The sequence below is a fragment of the Phasianus colchicus genome, chromosome 14 (genome assembly GCF_987193195.1).
Source record: "Phasianus colchicus chromosome 14, bPhaCol1.hap1.1, whole genome shotgun sequence".
Classification (NCBI taxonomy): Eukaryota; Metazoa; Chordata; class Aves; order Galliformes; family Phasianidae; genus Phasianus; species Phasianus colchicus.
The window spans coordinates 6,712,276-6,729,429 of NC_143449.1; the positions used below are offsets into that span (position 1 = coordinate 6,712,276).

At 39.5% G+C, this 17,154-nt stretch overlaps 2 protein-coding genes and 1 pseudogene across 3 annotated transcripts in view; 1 reads left to right on the forward strand and 2 right to left on the reverse strand.

Annotated features, from left to right (window-relative positions):
• Positions 1 to 17,154, reverse strand: part of AMMECR1 (AMMECR nuclear protein 1) — a 99,730-nt gene that overhangs the window by 78,396 nt on the left and 4,180 nt on the right. The gene's annotated exons all lie outside the window — the stretch shown is intronic.
• Positions 1 to 17,154, forward strand: part of PAK3 (p21 (RAC1) activated kinase 3) — a 226,555-nt gene that overhangs the window by 6,358 nt on the left and 203,043 nt on the right. For both annotated transcript variants that reach the window (XM_090150083.1, XM_090150084.1), the window contains exon 2: positions 14,798 to 14,864. The gene's annotated coding sequence lies outside the window, so the exon portion shown is untranslated. The remainder of the gene's footprint in view (positions 1 to 14,797; positions 14,865 to 17,154) is intronic.
• LOC149915982 (uncharacterized) lies at positions 63 to 2,225 on the reverse strand (annotated as a pseudogene).

Below are 17,154 nucleotides of genomic sequence, written 5' to 3' on the forward strand. Positions count from 1 at the left end.
GCAAGATGAGAGCTCTCATTCCTGCTGAAAATTTTATCAGATCCAGACTTTCAAAAGCATTCTCATGGATTGCCTCTAATGTAGTTTTGTAAGTCTTCTGTAGTTGATCATAAAACTGTGTTTAAAGGTATATCATTTCTATTTGGCCATGTTATTCGGCATGCGGCCATCAGCCATTGAATTAATGGATGATTTTCCTCATTGCGTTGGACTGCTGCTTATAATCTTTGCTTGAGGGCAGGGTGAGTAGTGATGGATGCCAATTTTGAAATTTCTGGTCCGTTTTACTACAACACTTTCTGCTCTCATGTCCCATAACCAAAGCAGCCAGGCTGGCACACTTTCTCTGGATTTTTGTCTAAATTGCTGTACTAGATCCATAAATTTGGCTGTCATGTATGGGTGTGCCATTATATGTAATGTAGTTCGGGGGGAGCCATTGGTTGGGGGGCACCACCAGTCTATCTTACATCTTTTTCACAGGGTTACATTTGGTCTCAACGAGATCCAGCTCGAGAGGAACCTCAAGATCTGACTGTTCGGTTCTTTCATTTATGGACTCTAGTTAATGTTGGTTCCCACATTTAGGATCTCCAGTAGTTTCTGAAGAGATGTTTCAGAATTTTTGTTGGAGAATGATCAGATTGGGCTTTTTCCCTGTCAGTATTGTGACCTGTCAGTCAAGTTTTTCAACTCAGTTGCACAGTAGTTGATTTTCATATGCCAAGGCCTCTTCAGACACTTTTAATCAGTTTAAAGCCATCAGCAGTGGCCACGCCACAGTGGATGTGGCCAACAGCCATGCTCCAGCAATCAGTGTATTTTTGCTGAGGCCATGAAAATACTCAGCCACACAGGCCAGGGCTATTTCTACTATCCAATAAAGGGCTACATTTTTCAATTATAGAAACAATCCCATGATATGGAGATCCTAGGAATCCTGGAACATGCACTGGCAAGATATCATTCAAAGAGATGCTTCTTCCCCATCCGAACCACCCCATTTCACTACTTACAAATGCAATTTTAGTATTTTTAAGGGTCTTGTGATGGGGTAACTTTAAAGGATTATATCCATAGCTGGTTCACCAAGAATGTACAGCAAAAGAAGGCAGTAAGAGTTCCTTCCAATGGGATATAAGCCCTATAGAATAATAGACAATAACAAAAATTAAAAATTAGCTCACTTCTTCCAACAACCAGTGATGGCTCAAGTTCTATCTAGGGAGATGCTGCTCCCCCAGCTACTAACCCTTAAATGAGGGCGAGGTCACTTCTCAAGTGTGTTGTTTGTACCTGAGCTCCCTGGCTTAGCCATGCCTTCTCACCTGGTGCTCAGCCATTCGTTCAGGCTGTGAGCTGGCACTTCCACTGCAGTGTTATAGTTTGCATAGTATATGTACTGTTATATATTTATTTAGTCATTACTTATACTAAGAGGCAGAATCTGTCCTTTATGATGTTTACTATTCTGCAAAATTCAAAACTTATGGCAGCACAGAGATTAACTCATTGTTAGAGAGAAAATGCACAGTCCTAAATACCATACTGTAACGAGGATGAAATGTGGCATTCTTTGCTTTTACTTATCTGTGGTCTATCATTTCACTATATGAGAGCAGACATTTCTTTCTTTACTATTTAGTCAAGTATCTAAAGATATTAACACTAGAATAAATTAAGGGCTTTTAATAGACCCTGAAAAGGCAGCAATTTCAAGATGGTCCACATTAATTATTCTTTAATTAAATGCAGTATGTTAAGCCTGAGGAAGTGCAGAGACTTGGGTGGAAAAAAGGTGGTAGAAGTCTATAGAAATCAAACTTACTAATAAAGCTTAATCTGTAATAGGGCCAGCAGAAAGAAGAAAGAACCAAATGTGCCATACTAGAATCTCTAAAGAAAGAAAAACACATGATTACAAGTAGGAACAGAAAACAACAAATTTGTAATGGAGGGAAGGGCTACAGAATGAGGTAACTGTACCAGATTGAGATTTTCAGATGAATGTAAAGAATTAAAAGGGTAAAGCTGAACCAGTCTGTAAAGGTGATCACAATCTTGTCCTCTGACTCTAAATTCAGTATGAAAAGTTATGTTTCATAAAATCTTTAAAAGCATAAAACTATGCATACAAAGGCTTACCTTGTTGCATTACATGGTTTATTCAGCAGTGTCACAACCTTGCTCTGAACATCTGAATATTGCATTATAACATACGACATCCAATCATATAAGTGAATGCGAGTAATCAAAGCAAAGGCTCATCAGCCCTCTCAGACGATGTCCTAGTACTGCATTTTAATACTCTCTCTCTACTTTCTAAATCATTACATCTGATACACCAAATTTTATTCCATTTAGTAACATTGTTAGCTTGACTGCCCACTAAACATGAACCCCAAGCGGGGATGACTTCACCTTGGCACTGAGCTTTCTTTGCTTCAACTAACATTACTTATCTTGTTTCAATTAACTTGGCAGGATCTGTGAAAAGGTCTCCTCATTATTGTGAGATATTCTTTTAGAGCATGAAAGATATGCTTGGCAGTACACGGGGATACAGAAATGACTTAAAAGAAATGGCACCTTTTGGCAAATAGAAGCACTTACAGGCCATGTTTCAGTGATAATAGTTGTTATAGCCTATATTTAGTCCCTCTTTAAAACCTAATTCTCTTGCTAAACTACTTACAGACTGCAGACTTACAATATAGAAGAAATATCTTCACCTTGTTTGTTTGAATTAACTTCAAACTTCACAGGGCAGTAAATCATGTCTTACATTTGTTTCAACAGTAAAAATACTGTGTGATTTCTACTTTAGACATATCTGAAAGCAGATAGCTATTTAGAAATTACATTTCAGTGATTCTCACATTGGACAGAAGGAAGGAATTAGATTTGGAATAGTGATGTTAAAATTTTTAAGAGCTTGTGTAGTTGAACCTGCAAGAGAACCAAGCAAAGCAAGGCTGCAAGAAGTGACCCTGTGTATTGCTAACATATACAGTACATGACGCACTGTAATTTCTGCAGCTCTTAGAAAATGAGGGTTCTGTTAGTTTAAATTTATCTTTAATCTCAGTAGCAGACAGATTTACAACTTTTTCATGCTACAGCAGAATTGGTAAGTCACAGCCTGAAGCAGTGATTGAGCACCTGGTGGGAAGGCAGGGCCAACCCAGGGGAGCTCAGGTGCAGGCAATGTACTTGAGTGATTGGAAGGGGTGCAGCCAGGATCCACCCCTTCCGAGCCCTCATTTAAGGGTTGGCAGTGGAGGTGAGGATATTTTGCTGAAGATCCCTGCCTACCTGAGGCTTTCTAAAGGTCAGCAGCTTCTTTTCTTTATTTTGGTGCTTAAGGCTGTTACGTTTAAGCAAATCCTTATTTGTTGTAGCCTGGGATCTTGCTGCTTTGCTGTCGTTGCTGTATTTTCCTTTGTGTTAAATATGCCCAGCTTGGTTATCTTGCTGCTGTAAGGCTGAACAGGAGTTTGGATCACAATTGTTTTATAATCAGTGGCAAAGCTAGTAATGGAGGAATTTGGAATGTGTATATATATATATATATATATATATATATATATATATATATATATATATATATATATATATATATATATATAAAACTATATATATAAATATGTTTAAATTAAGCTCCAGAAACTGATTTAGGAATCACATATTCCTTAAGAACAAGGATGCCTATGATCCAATCAGAATATACAGGATTTGGCAAAACTTGAGTGAGTTAAAATGACGTTATAAATAGGAACACCAAATACTGAGTGAGCTTCAGCCCTGGGTACTTAGCCTTAATAAGTATTTAGTAGAACAGAGATGTCTCAGGAGAGAGTTTGCTAGAAGCAGTGACAAATGCTAGTGCTCATCAAATGCAGCTGCTTCAGAGCCAGCTGGGCCAGCAGTGGTGCAACCAACCTCAAAGTACAAGGGGTTCTGGTGCTTTCCTTTGTTGGGGAAACACCAAGAAAGCAGTGCAACCTTACAGAAATGAGCAGCTCTCCCAGGAGAGGCTGTGTGTGTGAGCACTGATAGGGCAATGGTGGGAGATTTAAACTGTGGTAACCTGGAACTGACAGTCAGTCACTGAGCACAGCTGTTTTGGGGATGGCCGGGCCAGAACTGGAGTGACTGATCTCAAGGTAGGATTTTTGTTTGGGTGTGTTTCTGTTTTTCCTGTGACTCAATTAAAAAAGCTTACACTCTGCTTTGATAGGTGTTGCAGGTAGGAAATCACAGGCAGCAGCAGTGTGACACCAGTGTCACCTCAAGTCTGTTTCAGAAGAGAACTCAGTCAAGCTTGGCCAGGTTATGTCATAAAAATTTCCTGGATTGAGTGGGCTTTGTTGTGATTTGTTGTGATTTGTTTATTTGTGTGATTTGTTTATTTAATTATTAGTGCTTTTAAATACAACGTGTTTATTTAATTATTAGTGCTTTTAAATACAACGTGTTAGGGCTGCTACCAGTATTTCTACTGCCAAAAATGCTTTTGCTAAGAGCGTTTATTATTCTATGAACTGGTACAGTTCAGACTAGCAGAAGATACGGTATGGTTGAAAGTGGCATCAATTGTGTTTCTTTAATTGCTATCACTCTTCAGATGAATTCATGGCTGTCAAGAGAAACTTGTACTTCTAGGAATGTTGGAAACCTGAATCATCCTGGCTGTGAAGGCTAGGCCTTGCTCTGCATAACTCCTGCTGGAAGTGGCTGAGCTGATTTTAATACATTTGGTTTTAAATGCATTCTCTCGTTCTGCTACAGCTTATATATCAAGCTGTATGTCATGCAGATGTCTGACCATCTTCCTTAGCTTTATCAGTGACTTCAGTTGTGGAAACAAAGGAACAGGAAGCTTTTTTGCTAAGAACACTGGTGCGTGTGTCTACTGATGTGTACTCATGTCATAAGTTCCTATGGGCAACCTGTTTGATATATATTAGGCTTACATTTTGTAGGACTCTTCTGTTGAGGGATATGTGGCTGTTTATGTGCCAAATACCAGTCAAGACAGTTATTTTGCTGGGAGTGATGGTCTCAAATTCTTACTAAGCTGTCATATTAGCATATTGCTGACAGCCTCGCAGAAGACAGCTCTTCTATAGAGTCTAATCTCTGCTCTGTGGTGACTCTAAGACTACAGGGCTCCCGGAAGGTTATCTTGTGTGCCAAACAGAGAGGGAAGTAAGAGATGCTAGAGGACAATACAGAGAACTTACAGAAGAGAAGGGAGATAAGTAAAATGCCTTTCCTTATACGTGTATCATGGACATAGACAGACAAGGGATCAGGAGTGGAATCATACAAGTACAGAATTGCTCAAATTAGAAAATACCTTCAAGATCATCAACTCCAACCACAGCCTTAACCATAATACCCTAACAACCCACTGCTAAATCATGTCCCTGAGCACCACATCCAGATGGTTTTAAAGACATCTGGGGATGGTGACTCAACAACCTCCCTGGGAGCCCATTCCAGTACTTAACAACCCTTTCTGTGAAGGAGTTTTTCCTAAACCTCTCCTGGTGCCACTTCCCCTTGTCCTGTCATCTATCACCAATTGAGAAGAGACTAACCCTGCTCTCGCTGCAATCAACTTTCAAGGAATTTGAAGAGAGTAATAAGGTCTCCCGCCTGCCTCCTCTTCCCCAGACCAAAAACAACCCCAGTTCCTTAGTTGCTCCTCATACTGCATATTCTCCAAGCCCTTCACCAGCCTTGTTGCCCTTCCTTGGACCTGCTCCAGCACATCAATGTTCTTTCTGTACTGAGATGTCCAAAACTGAATGCAGTACTCGCGGTGAGACCTCACCAGTGCCAAGTGCAGGGGCAGGATGACATCCCTAGTCCTGCTCACCACAGCATTCCTGATACAAGCCAGCACTCTAGGGTGCAATCCATCTGGCTCTGTGGACTTGTGAGTGTCCAGTGCTCAGAGCAGGTCCGAAACCATCTCATCATGGATCATGCAGAGCCTATTCTGTTCCCCATCCCTACCTTCCAGTGCAAGGAGCTGTGTGCACAGGGAGCAGCCAGTCTTACTGTTAAAGACTGAGGCAAAGAAGGCATTAAATAGCTCAGCATCACAGCCTGGTGCTGTGAACACTTAAATTCATAACTCTTGCCTAACAAATCTTGTGTGTCACCTTCATAGGTTTTATGAAGGTAAACTGAAGATGACTTGATTTTTCTGTATGAATTTTGGCCTGAAAGGATAGAATCCTTGGTTTTCCAAGGACTAGAGAAGTAATGCCGTGTGTGACCTCTGTATTCCTCTTTCTAGTACATAGGTAAAGAGATGTGGAAGACCTTGTGCACATATAGATATTAAAGTTATGCTACCTATATTACCTTTTTTTTTTTTTTTACCAAAGTTCCTGTCCCAAGTTGCCATGAACTATATTGTGCTAATATCAGTAAGAAAAGCAGCCATATGAAATGTGATCATATTTGTATTTTACTCCAAGGTCTGAACTGTAGTTTGTCATGGGGTGGACTCCATGACTAACCTAGAAATGTGTTTGAGGCAAAAGGGTTGTAAAAATGAAAATTGCAAAGCAGGGAGGATGCACTAAGGGAAGGGAATCCTTTGAGGATTGTGTGGTTGTGGATCGTGCTGTTCAGTCATAGAAGGATCACAAAGACTAGAAATGCATTAATCAAAACAAAGTTATCTAACATAATAGGACTTCTTTTTAGTCCTCTTTACGTAGTTGTCCTACTTGGGAAATAGTCAGAAAAGCTTTTTGAGCTATACAGATTTCAGAGAAACCATTAAATAAGGGTGGAATATCTTCCTGCATCTGAACAAAAATTACCAGATGAGCTTTGTAAGTTGCATAGTGGAAGAATATGATTTATACATTGCTGAATTACATTACTTTTAATTTTGAAAGTCCATTGGCAGTATCTGAACTCCTGATATTATCTATGTGGCTAGCATTTGAACTTATGTACAGGCAGCTAGAGCTGAGCTGGTGGTTCAGAGGGAGAAGAAAAATGCCTGTATTTAAACCCAATAGATGAAAACAGATTGCTCATCAGGAAAATGAACTGTTTCCTGAATCCTGTAGATTACTGGTTGAAGTATGTGGTTTGATTGCAATTATTGGCTTAATGTGGACTTTCAAGTCTTAAAGGCCCCATGAGGACAATGCAGGAAGCCTATTCTATCTACTGCATATGAAATAAGGGGTATGAACTGTTGTTTTCATACATTGACAAATTCAAAAGCCCAAGGAAATAACAATATCCACTCGTGGCAATTATTCTTCGCATTTCTTTCACATTAAAGATAAATTAAAGGTTTAGAGGTTTGTTTGTTCTTGGTTTTGTTCATCACCAGTATACTATGAATTCATCTGTTATGAAGCTTTCAATGTTTCTGTTTTAAAACATTTCATGTCTTCTGGAAAGATAGTTGCATGTTTATACAGCATTTACTATTAGTGTCTTTGTCAATATTTGAGGTAATTGTTATAATCATAGAACCACAGAATCATTTAAATTGGCAAGGATCTCTAATAACCATCTAGTCCAACTCCTTTGCAATGAGCAGGGACACCTACAGCTACATCAGGTGCTCAGAGCTTGTCTAGCCTGATCTTGAATGCCTTCAAGGGCAGGGCATCCACCACCTCTCCAGGCAACCTGTGCCAATGCCTCAGCTTAATGTAAAAACAAACTAACTCCTTCCTTACATCCAATCTAAATGTCTGTTCTTTTAGTTTGAAACCATTTCCTCTTGTCCTATCACAACAGACCCTGCTGTCACTCAGTTTTCTGTTCATTACCAATACGTTAGTTTGTAATTTTGTTATTCCAATTTTTACTTTTAATTTGCTAGGTAAAGCCAAGGTGGCCTGTTGCAAAGCTCTTCTGTAAAAGAAGGGCATAAGCTCCATGGCACTTGAGGAACTGTAAATAAGTTACTTCTGAAAAATTAGGCAACTGTGCTTACTGAGTCGTCTTCTGGAAATTTAGGAAAGGAGGTGTGTTAGAATGGGTATGCCCGAAATCATAGGAATCCTATTCTCAGTAGGAAGGGGAAAATTTTTAAAGGAAACAGGTATAGTTGAGAGGGTGTTTGAATAATTGATATTGGGATTAAAGCCTTGGTTTCAAGGTGTGCTTGCAGTAAGTCTCGATTTGAAACATCCTAATTTGTGATACGTCATCTTGCAGCATACAGCAAACTGTATTTGTTCAAAATCTTATGAAACAGTAATTATAGTAAGTAAAGGCAATTGGCAGTGATTGAAATGCTAATAATACATTGCATTTCAAACATTTGTTTAAAATGACCTCAGCCTGTTATTTTACTGCTAGGAAAAAGCCCCTCTCAAATCAAATTTGTCTACCGTTGAGATGTCCTTATAGTATGCACTAGCCAGATTAGAGCTAATTGCTAATAATTCATTCACCAGAAGGTTTGCTATTATCAGCTTTGTTTATGTAAAGTGCAGGTTGAAAAATAGTTCTGTGTCTTGCAAACGGCTGTGCAAATTTCATCTGCTTTTATTGGATGTCATCTCCTAGAAATGATGTGTTATTACCCTCATAGTGGGGGGGAAGCAAGTATAATACAGGATTCCAAGAATATTTTGAATGGTAGTAGGCAGAATATATTTATTTGTTAAGCCTATAATATGTAATCTTTCTGTTCTGGCTACGAATAAACATTTGCCATAAACATTTGTGCTGGGAAAGGAATAAAGCTGCTGAAGGTAGTATGCATACACTGTATTTAGATGCAAGCATGTATAGAAGTGTTGCCTTTTCCACTTTTTATTTCTGCATTACACCATCTTGTGTCCCAGTACTCCTTGTTGCTCTGATTGAGGATGACAAGAACTCAAAGGTGGGTTCTGTAGGAAAACATCTACATCCACTGCCTCTCTGCACTTGTATTAAATAATGTAAAATTGCATCATTTAGCTCTTGTGATGATGTGCTCTCTGACACTTCCAAGAGATTGAATTATACAGTTTCTGCTAGAGCTATTCCTTTCAGCTCCTTTTTCTATAATGGTATTTTTTGTAACATAGTTCATTGATTCTCAGCTGTATTTGTTCAAAAGTATGGAGGCCTTATTTTAAGATAAGTGACATTTTTACTTAAAATTTTAAAAGAGGAAAAAAATATGAAAACCCCTTCATAAAGTTCAGGCTACTTCATGGCATTTGGACAGAAATCCTTCCTTTTCCAGCTGTATTGTTTTCCTCAGTTCTAGGGAACTTTCAATATGCTGCTCACAGACAACAGACAAGATGAGGAGAATGCAATTAGTTCTTCACTTAGGAACTATATTCATAGGATAGTTAAACTAAGCTTCAAATATACAGGTATCAGTACATCTGACAAACAAATGCATTTGAAGTTCTTATTTATGAGCTTGCACATACTGTCTGTGTTCCCGTGGTAAAGGGAAATGTAGTTTTATTCTGTAGTGACATTGCTCTGATTCTAAAGCACTGAAAATGCAGTGCAAATTCTTATATTTCAATCACTGTAAGAGAATCTTAAAATCCAAGTAGCTTACTTCAGTATTCTGCTTGGAAACATTTGCTCTGCTTCTTATTTGGCACATTTTTACTGATTTTCCTCTCTACCCATGGCAATTAAGTACAAAATATTAGATCATGTTCTTTCCGGCAACAGATACATGTTTTTATGTATTAAAACTCTAATTACACTGCCTCTTTTATTTTAAGTAAAAAAATCTAGAGGCAGTAGCCTTTCCTCCTCCAGAGGTAGCTTTTCTGGTTATTTGTTTTCCTTTTTTTCCCTTGTTGTTCTACAGAGGTAATTTGTTAGGATTTGGTGCAGACTCTTCAAAATCAATGCTGATGATAGCGGATTGATGTCTCAGTGCTAGAAGAATTCATTCCTTCTTGGGTTTGAATTTTCCTTAAAAGGAAGGAGGACTATCCCAGATACTCGTAGGTGAGCCGTTCTCAAAGTAGTTTACCATCGGTATGAGGACCTCCACTTCTTTCCATTTTTTTTTTTTTTTTTTGCTCTGTTGGGACAGGTGTGCTGGGTAGATGCAGGATCCCAGTTCCCTCCCCTGCAGAAATTGCCTGTTGGCAATTCCCAAGCAGCAAACATCTGCTCCGTGCTGCCCACGCGGTGCAGGTAAGGTAGGTCTGGCATCCCAGAGAGCTGGGACCCCTCCCTGCAGGTGCTGTGGGAAGGGCTGCAGGAGGGCAGGAGTCTGCCTGCTGCTGGATGTCCTTCATTCTCAGGTGCTGTCAGGGTCTGTCTGGCCCAAAACAGTGCTGCATGTCTGCGTCTAAGCAAACTTTGCTGCATAACTTCTGCTTGACTGGGAAGATAAAAATAATCCCTGGCATAAATCAACTTCATTCTGCCTCAGGATATAATTTAAATACCTTCTCCTGGGTGTTCTCTCCCTCTTTGTAAAAGCAGCAAGTTCACTTTCTAGCCTTCACACTCTAACCATAGAAAATGGTTAATGAGGGGCTCTGCCACTGAAGGTAGAGATGTCACTGCAGGAGGATGCTGCAGCAGCAACCAGAACACAGTGACAGGAGACAGACAGGCCTAGGGAGACTCTTAAGTATTTCCAAGATTGTAGGGCCAAAGTGTTTCCAGGAAAGGTGTAGCAGGACCTTTCCTAAGGGAAGTAAGGGATATAATGAATGAACCGCTGCTTGTCTCCATTCAGAAACCCACTTGAAGATGCATGGAGTTACAGATGTGAATACTGTCCCATGGGTATCCTCTCTACACATGTGGTGGGGTTTTATTCTTGTTTGCTGTATTTTAAAGAATAGTCAATAGGTTTGGGCGAAAATCTTCATCAGGAAGTTGATACTATGGGTGGTGAAAAATTACTACTAAGACCTAGCTTGTGTGATCAAAACAGCTAATAAGGGTTTGCAGTGTGAAGAGAGGGGAAGGGTAGTGTGCCAGTGTGGCTTTACAGTTGGAGAAGGGGCCAAGCCTTGATTCTGCAAAGAATGAAGGCAGAACCTGATTTTTAGCATTTCCAAATGTGTACATTTGAACATATTCTGTTTGATCCTGGCAATGCTTTGTGCCTACGCACTTCTAATTTTAACTGTTCTCTTTTTTTTTTTTTTACTATAAAAGAGTGGGACTTTTATAGGCTCTCTTCACATTGCTTTACTTAACTACAGTGCAGTGTCCGCATTCCCAGCACAACAGCAGATTTTCAGTTTGTGCATAGGTATGTGTTTTGTAGTTGTTTTCCTTTGCCAACTGAACATGCAGCCGTTCAGCACACATCTAGCACTGAGAGAAACAAGCAGCAGCAGATCTACCTCCATTGACTGGCTGTATGTTCTCCAGTACAGAATAACAGGGTTATTACGTGGCTCCAAAGTAGAAGCCTTAGCCTAGAAGTGATATTTCACTGGCATTGGACTGAAAACACAGGTGTAATCAATCATAAAACTAGCAGGACTGTTTCTGGATGTCTGTTATTCAGTCTTCATATCAAACCCCTGTCCAGCAAAAGCAGAGCACGGGGGTGACACTTTTCCATAGGATAACCTTTAAGGCAAGTTCTAACAGTCAAGAAGGAAATAATTAAAAACAGTACATTGGCGCTGCTTGACTTTGTCCGATGTCTTGGTGGTAGTTTGAATTTAATGATGGGAGTTCCGAGAGGTTTACTCGTCATATATGCCTCGACGCGCTCTAGTGGCAGAAACTCGCAGTGCCGCTTAGGCGGCGCAGCTCCGGCCATTCACTTTTCTGCGTGAAGCAATAGTTACAGTGGATGAAAATAGAGTTGATAGCTATTGAATACAACCTAGCAGTTCCCGAACTAGCGTTCAAGCTGTGTACTTTTATATAACTCCTATTTCTGTGTAAGTTTTCCAATATAAAGTGCTGACTCGGGGATTTCACCTGCCTGGTTTGGTCGGTGTTGAAGAACACACCCGGACCTCAGCAGCCACTGAAGTATGGGTGCAGCATGTAGGCAATATATCAAAGTGAACAGCAATTATCCACAAGTCCTTGGCACTTGTCCTGTAATGGTAATGGATACAGAGCCTGGGCAACCTCATCCTTTAACCAACCATCATTAAATGGTAAATCAATAACTGCATCAAAAAATGTATTTATAGCTAAGCTCTAAACCTAGTGGTTTTGCTTATCACATTAATCATAAATAATTCACTGTTTCTTCTTCTCAGAAGACATAATGGGCCACTTATCTGCTTCAGTTGTTTTCATTTTTCCCCTTCACAGAGTTTGCTCTGTGGCAAAATCCCTCACGTAATACAGTAAAGTACTGAAATACATGCTTTATCATCACTGCAATTATAAAAATAGCCCTACCTATGAATAAGTATTTTGTCCAGGAACTGCTGCAGTACTCCTATTTTGGCTGTGGGCTATTACTGACCCCCTAGCTTTGCTGCTGTTACAATTTGTGTAGCAGTAAGGTGGAATATCTTCTTGTCTTTCATTGCAGATTATATGTTATGCTTTACTTTGCTCAACCACTGAGCAACTTTCAAGTCTTGCTTTCTGGTTATCAGGATATCAAAGAGGAATGTAGATGGTACTGCCTCTTGCTGCTCTGCTCTGAGGCTTTTTAATTTCATTTTTTTAAAGAACTTTTTATATGGGCAAGTTGCTTCAATGGCATTCTATCAAAAGTTCTGTCCAAATGCAAATAGTTTTGTGGGGAAAAATGCTCTTTTCTCAGCTCCTAAGAGCTGCTTGTTTTGGATTTAAGAGTAGTTTTTAAGCTAGTGTAACTCTTTCCTCACTACTGGAAAGACACTAACCCAAAATTACAGCTACACCGAACAAGCAAATGTCCTATTGAAGTCAATGGGAATATTGCCACTGAATTCAACCTTGGTTATTTTTGCATTCTTATTTGAACTGTCTTTTAAAATAGCATTTTCAGACACTATGTAACATCTGTGGTTATGTCATATACTTCTGTAATTATTAGGGATCAGATCAGCATTAGAGTTCTTGTTCCTTGTCCTGTTGCCAAGCTCCACAAGGACACAAGCTGTGAGTTAGGTTGAAGCTCTGAATTCTCTTTCCTTATGGATGGGCAGACGAGGCACATTCAATTCCAGGCATCTGTTATGCATTCATACGTATCTACATGCTGCCCTATTGGGGTAATACACTATTTTTTCTCACTGAACTTTAGTGACATGATTAGAAATGGAATAGCATTTACCATTCCCTGAGATCTGTGCTGTGTAGAGAACCATGTTCCAGGATGACATAACTGAGAGGGCCTGAATTTGACGAACAATGCACTACCCAATAATTAAAGGCAATGCCATTCAATATATATTCCATGTACCCTGTAACTATTGCTTTACATTGCTGTCTGTTCCTTTTGGACTGGAATAATGCAAATAAAGAGGAAGCCAAGGCATGGGAAAAATAAATGAGATAACGATGGCTGAATGAGCATACAGAGAATACCATCTTGATAGTTCAGTTGCTGCACCCATTGAAGCAGCAGCAGTTAGCCTAATGCCTGGGCCTCGAAGAGCTGCTGCATGGAGATCACCTCCTGGCATTCACTGATGCAGTAATCACTGCTGAACGAATTGACTTTTGATGCTCCATCTTTCTATTTTAAACTGATGTCAGATGAGTGTATATTTTTGCATCTACTTCAGGCTGACATTAAAAATTAACGAACATCTCAGTATTGCATGTCAATGTCTTAAAAGTCCCTTGAGGGCATTCCTTAAGGGGAAGGGGCCTTTTTTTTTTTGTGACCATAGTCAGAGCAGAGGAGTCACAGTGTAGAATAATTTCACTGCAGAACAAGAAAATGTAACAAAGCTTATAACTCATTTTATAACTGCTATTTTATGATCTCAGCTGCACTGAGGGCTTATGTCCTCTGCAGTGAAGTGAATATGATTGTCCTGCACTCAGAAACAGATCAGATTCCAAAATAATACAACCCTTTTTCACTACCAGATTAATAACCAACAGATTCTTCCTTTTTGTAGAAATTTTACTAACCACATTATCTATTATTTCTTCTCAAGTTGGAAAATGAAGCTTTCTTCTTTTTTCCTTGGATGGTAAAGAACTCATTTAAAAGCATCAGCAGAAAGATATTTGAGACTGTGAGAATCCAAGCTTTATATGGCTATGGTTCTTTTCTTTTACTTCAAGTTACTAATCTTAGGATGCTTATTTTGGAAGTCTTAAATAATTCCTCCTTCTACTTAAACAGTTTAGTTGCCTTGATGGAAAAGACAAGTCTGTGTTAAAATTCAGGAGATGCGTTATAAAAAATAATAGGAGATAAATTATAAAAGACACTGGGGTTATGAGGGAAGCCAGTGTATTGTAACCTAAAAACTGTGAAATGCCTCATTTATATTCCCACGCTTCTATGAAGTCACTAGATAGACAAACACATTATGCAGATAGCGAACTGGAGACAGAGGTTATGTGATGCCCAAGGCCATTCAATGAGTCAAAGCTGAGCCAGGGTGAAGTTCCCATTTTAGTGTGTCTATTAATAATACCAGCACAGACAAACTGCATGAAAGAAATAAATTTGAGGCTTGTGTGAGGTCACCCTGTTCTGCAGGGCTGAAATATTTGTTTATATCTAACTCTAAAGTGGTTAACTTACTAGATGTGAATATGACTAGATCACTGTCATTATCTGAAAGACTTCACATACTTAATAGTAATAATCTGAGGCATTTGTCTCCTGCAAAGAAAATCATTTCATTTGAATCCTTTTTTTTTTTGCTTGCAGATTTTGAGGGCAGCTGAATACTGTCTGGCATCAAGAAAGACACAGTCACATCATGACATGTTCAGGGGTAAGTGTGAGACAGTGTTAGTAAGAGCAGAACTTTACCTACACTTGTTTTTTCTTTTTAAAAGTGATGTTTACATTTATTAAAGCATTGCTTTGTTCAGATATTACATTGAGTTTGTACACTTCAGCTTTCTGGTGGCTTTCATCTCTGATAGATGGTAGAGGAGATTATATTACATAGTGAGAAACAAGAATTGGGTTCTGCAAGTGTCCCTCATATATACTGGTGGTTTGTCTTATTGGCTTGGGCTTCCACTTTCAGGTGCCTTTCATAATGATTCTCCATGAGATTTCTTCTGTGATCATCACATGTAGTGAAGCCAGAGTCACTCAAGAATCTGTAAGATTAGAGAAATATCCAGTGGAGCTGACTGAAGAAGGGTTGACAGATGTGAGGGGAAAAATTAAGGAGTTGATTGCAGCTGAGCTTAACTGGAGCCAGTGTTTAGAAAGGCAAAAGATGGCACTGTAACAATCCAACCTGCTGACTGCAAAGCACTGCAACTGAATTCACAATCCTTTAATGACAATGGTTTGTTTTCCCAAATAGTTTTAAGCAATATTCTTTTTAAATGATTCAACTATGTCTTTATACGGGTAACATTTTAGAGTATTTAGCTTACCTATTTCGACAGTTTTTTTTATTTCACAGCAATAAATTATTTTAAATGCCAGAGATCCAGTCACTTCATCCAGTGGATTTATCTTTTCCACCTAGTTAAAATAAAATTGCCCAGTAACTGCAGATGAACTGCTTCTTGTCACTGTTGCTTTATGTAGCCTTGGACATGCCATCTTTAAATGCATCTCTTTGATATATTGTACTCACTATTGCTGCTGTGGGAGCTCACTGCCTTAAAATCTCAAGATAATATAAACACTTCAATATTGTGAAACTTGTAGTGACTGATTCCAATTTTAGGGCTTGGAATTTCAGTCATTAATCTTGCAAGGATATCTTGCAAAATTTAATTTATAAAGGACAGCCATCCATTTCTAAAGGCTAACTGCAAGATAAATGCTACTTAGAGCATTTTCTTGTTGGTATTGTAGCTTGTGGAAAAGACCTCTGAAGTACAGAAGTCTAACCTACTACAGTGTGCATGGCAGTTGTAGTATCTACACAGCAGCTGAGTTCTGATATTCAGGTGTGGTTTTGACAGAAAGCTCTGCTTTGGCATCAAGAAGTGAATCAGCCCAGGTCTATGCTATATTCTTTCATCCATGTGGCATTAAATATAATTTTGTTTTGGGGAAAAATGAAAATACATGCCTCAGGCTTTGTCTTCCCTCTCCAAAGTGAGGCAGCCTCATGAACTATGGGGTCAGTTTGGGTGTGGGTTGTTTTTTGTTTGTTTGGTTTTTTTTTGAGTGAAAGTGGAAAAATCATAGAATCATTAAGGTTGGAAAAGTCTAAGATCGTCTAGTCCAACATCCACTAATTGTGTTCCCTAGTACCACATCTACATGTTTCTTGAAAACCTACGGGGATAGTGACTCTACCACCTTCCTGGGAAGCCTGTGCCAATGCATCAACACTCTTTCCATGAATAAATTTTTCCTAATATTTGGCCTGAACCTCTCCTGGTGCAACTTTAGGCCATTCCCTCCAGTCCTACCCCTCACCTTGCCACAGCCTGCTTTCAGATACTTGTAGAGACCTATGAGGTCTCCCCTCATAGTCTCCAGACTAAATCCCAGCTCCCTCAGCCACTCCCCATAAGACTTGTTCTCCAGACCCCTCACCAGCTTTGTTGCCTTTCTCTGAATGTGTTTCAGGGTCTCAATGTCCCTCTTGTAGTGAGGGGCCCAAAACTGAACACAGCACTCAAGATGTGGCCTCACCAGAGCTGTAAACAGAGGGACAATTGCCTCCTTGCTCCTGCTGGCAACTATTCCTGATACAAGCCAGGATGCTATTGGCCTTTTTGGCCACCTGGGCACACTGCTGGCTCACATTCAGCTGAGTGTTGACCAGCACCCCCAGGTCCCTTTCCTCTGCACAGTCCTCCAGCTGCAGGCAGCTTTCCCAGGATAATGCTGTGGCAGATGTTAAAGCCTTTGCTGAAGTCTAGGTACTAGACTAGAGCTAAACTGTGCAGCCTCATAACATATTTCCCACATTCTTCAGAATATCAATGAAAAACAAGTCTCCCTTCATTCCTCCCTAACTCAAAGTGCTGGTTTCATCTGTATGAAAGAGGCTGAAATACAGATGCTATGAAAAAGAGCAGTGTGTACTGAAATAAATTATAGTACCTATCCATTAGTCCATACATTGCATCCAGGAA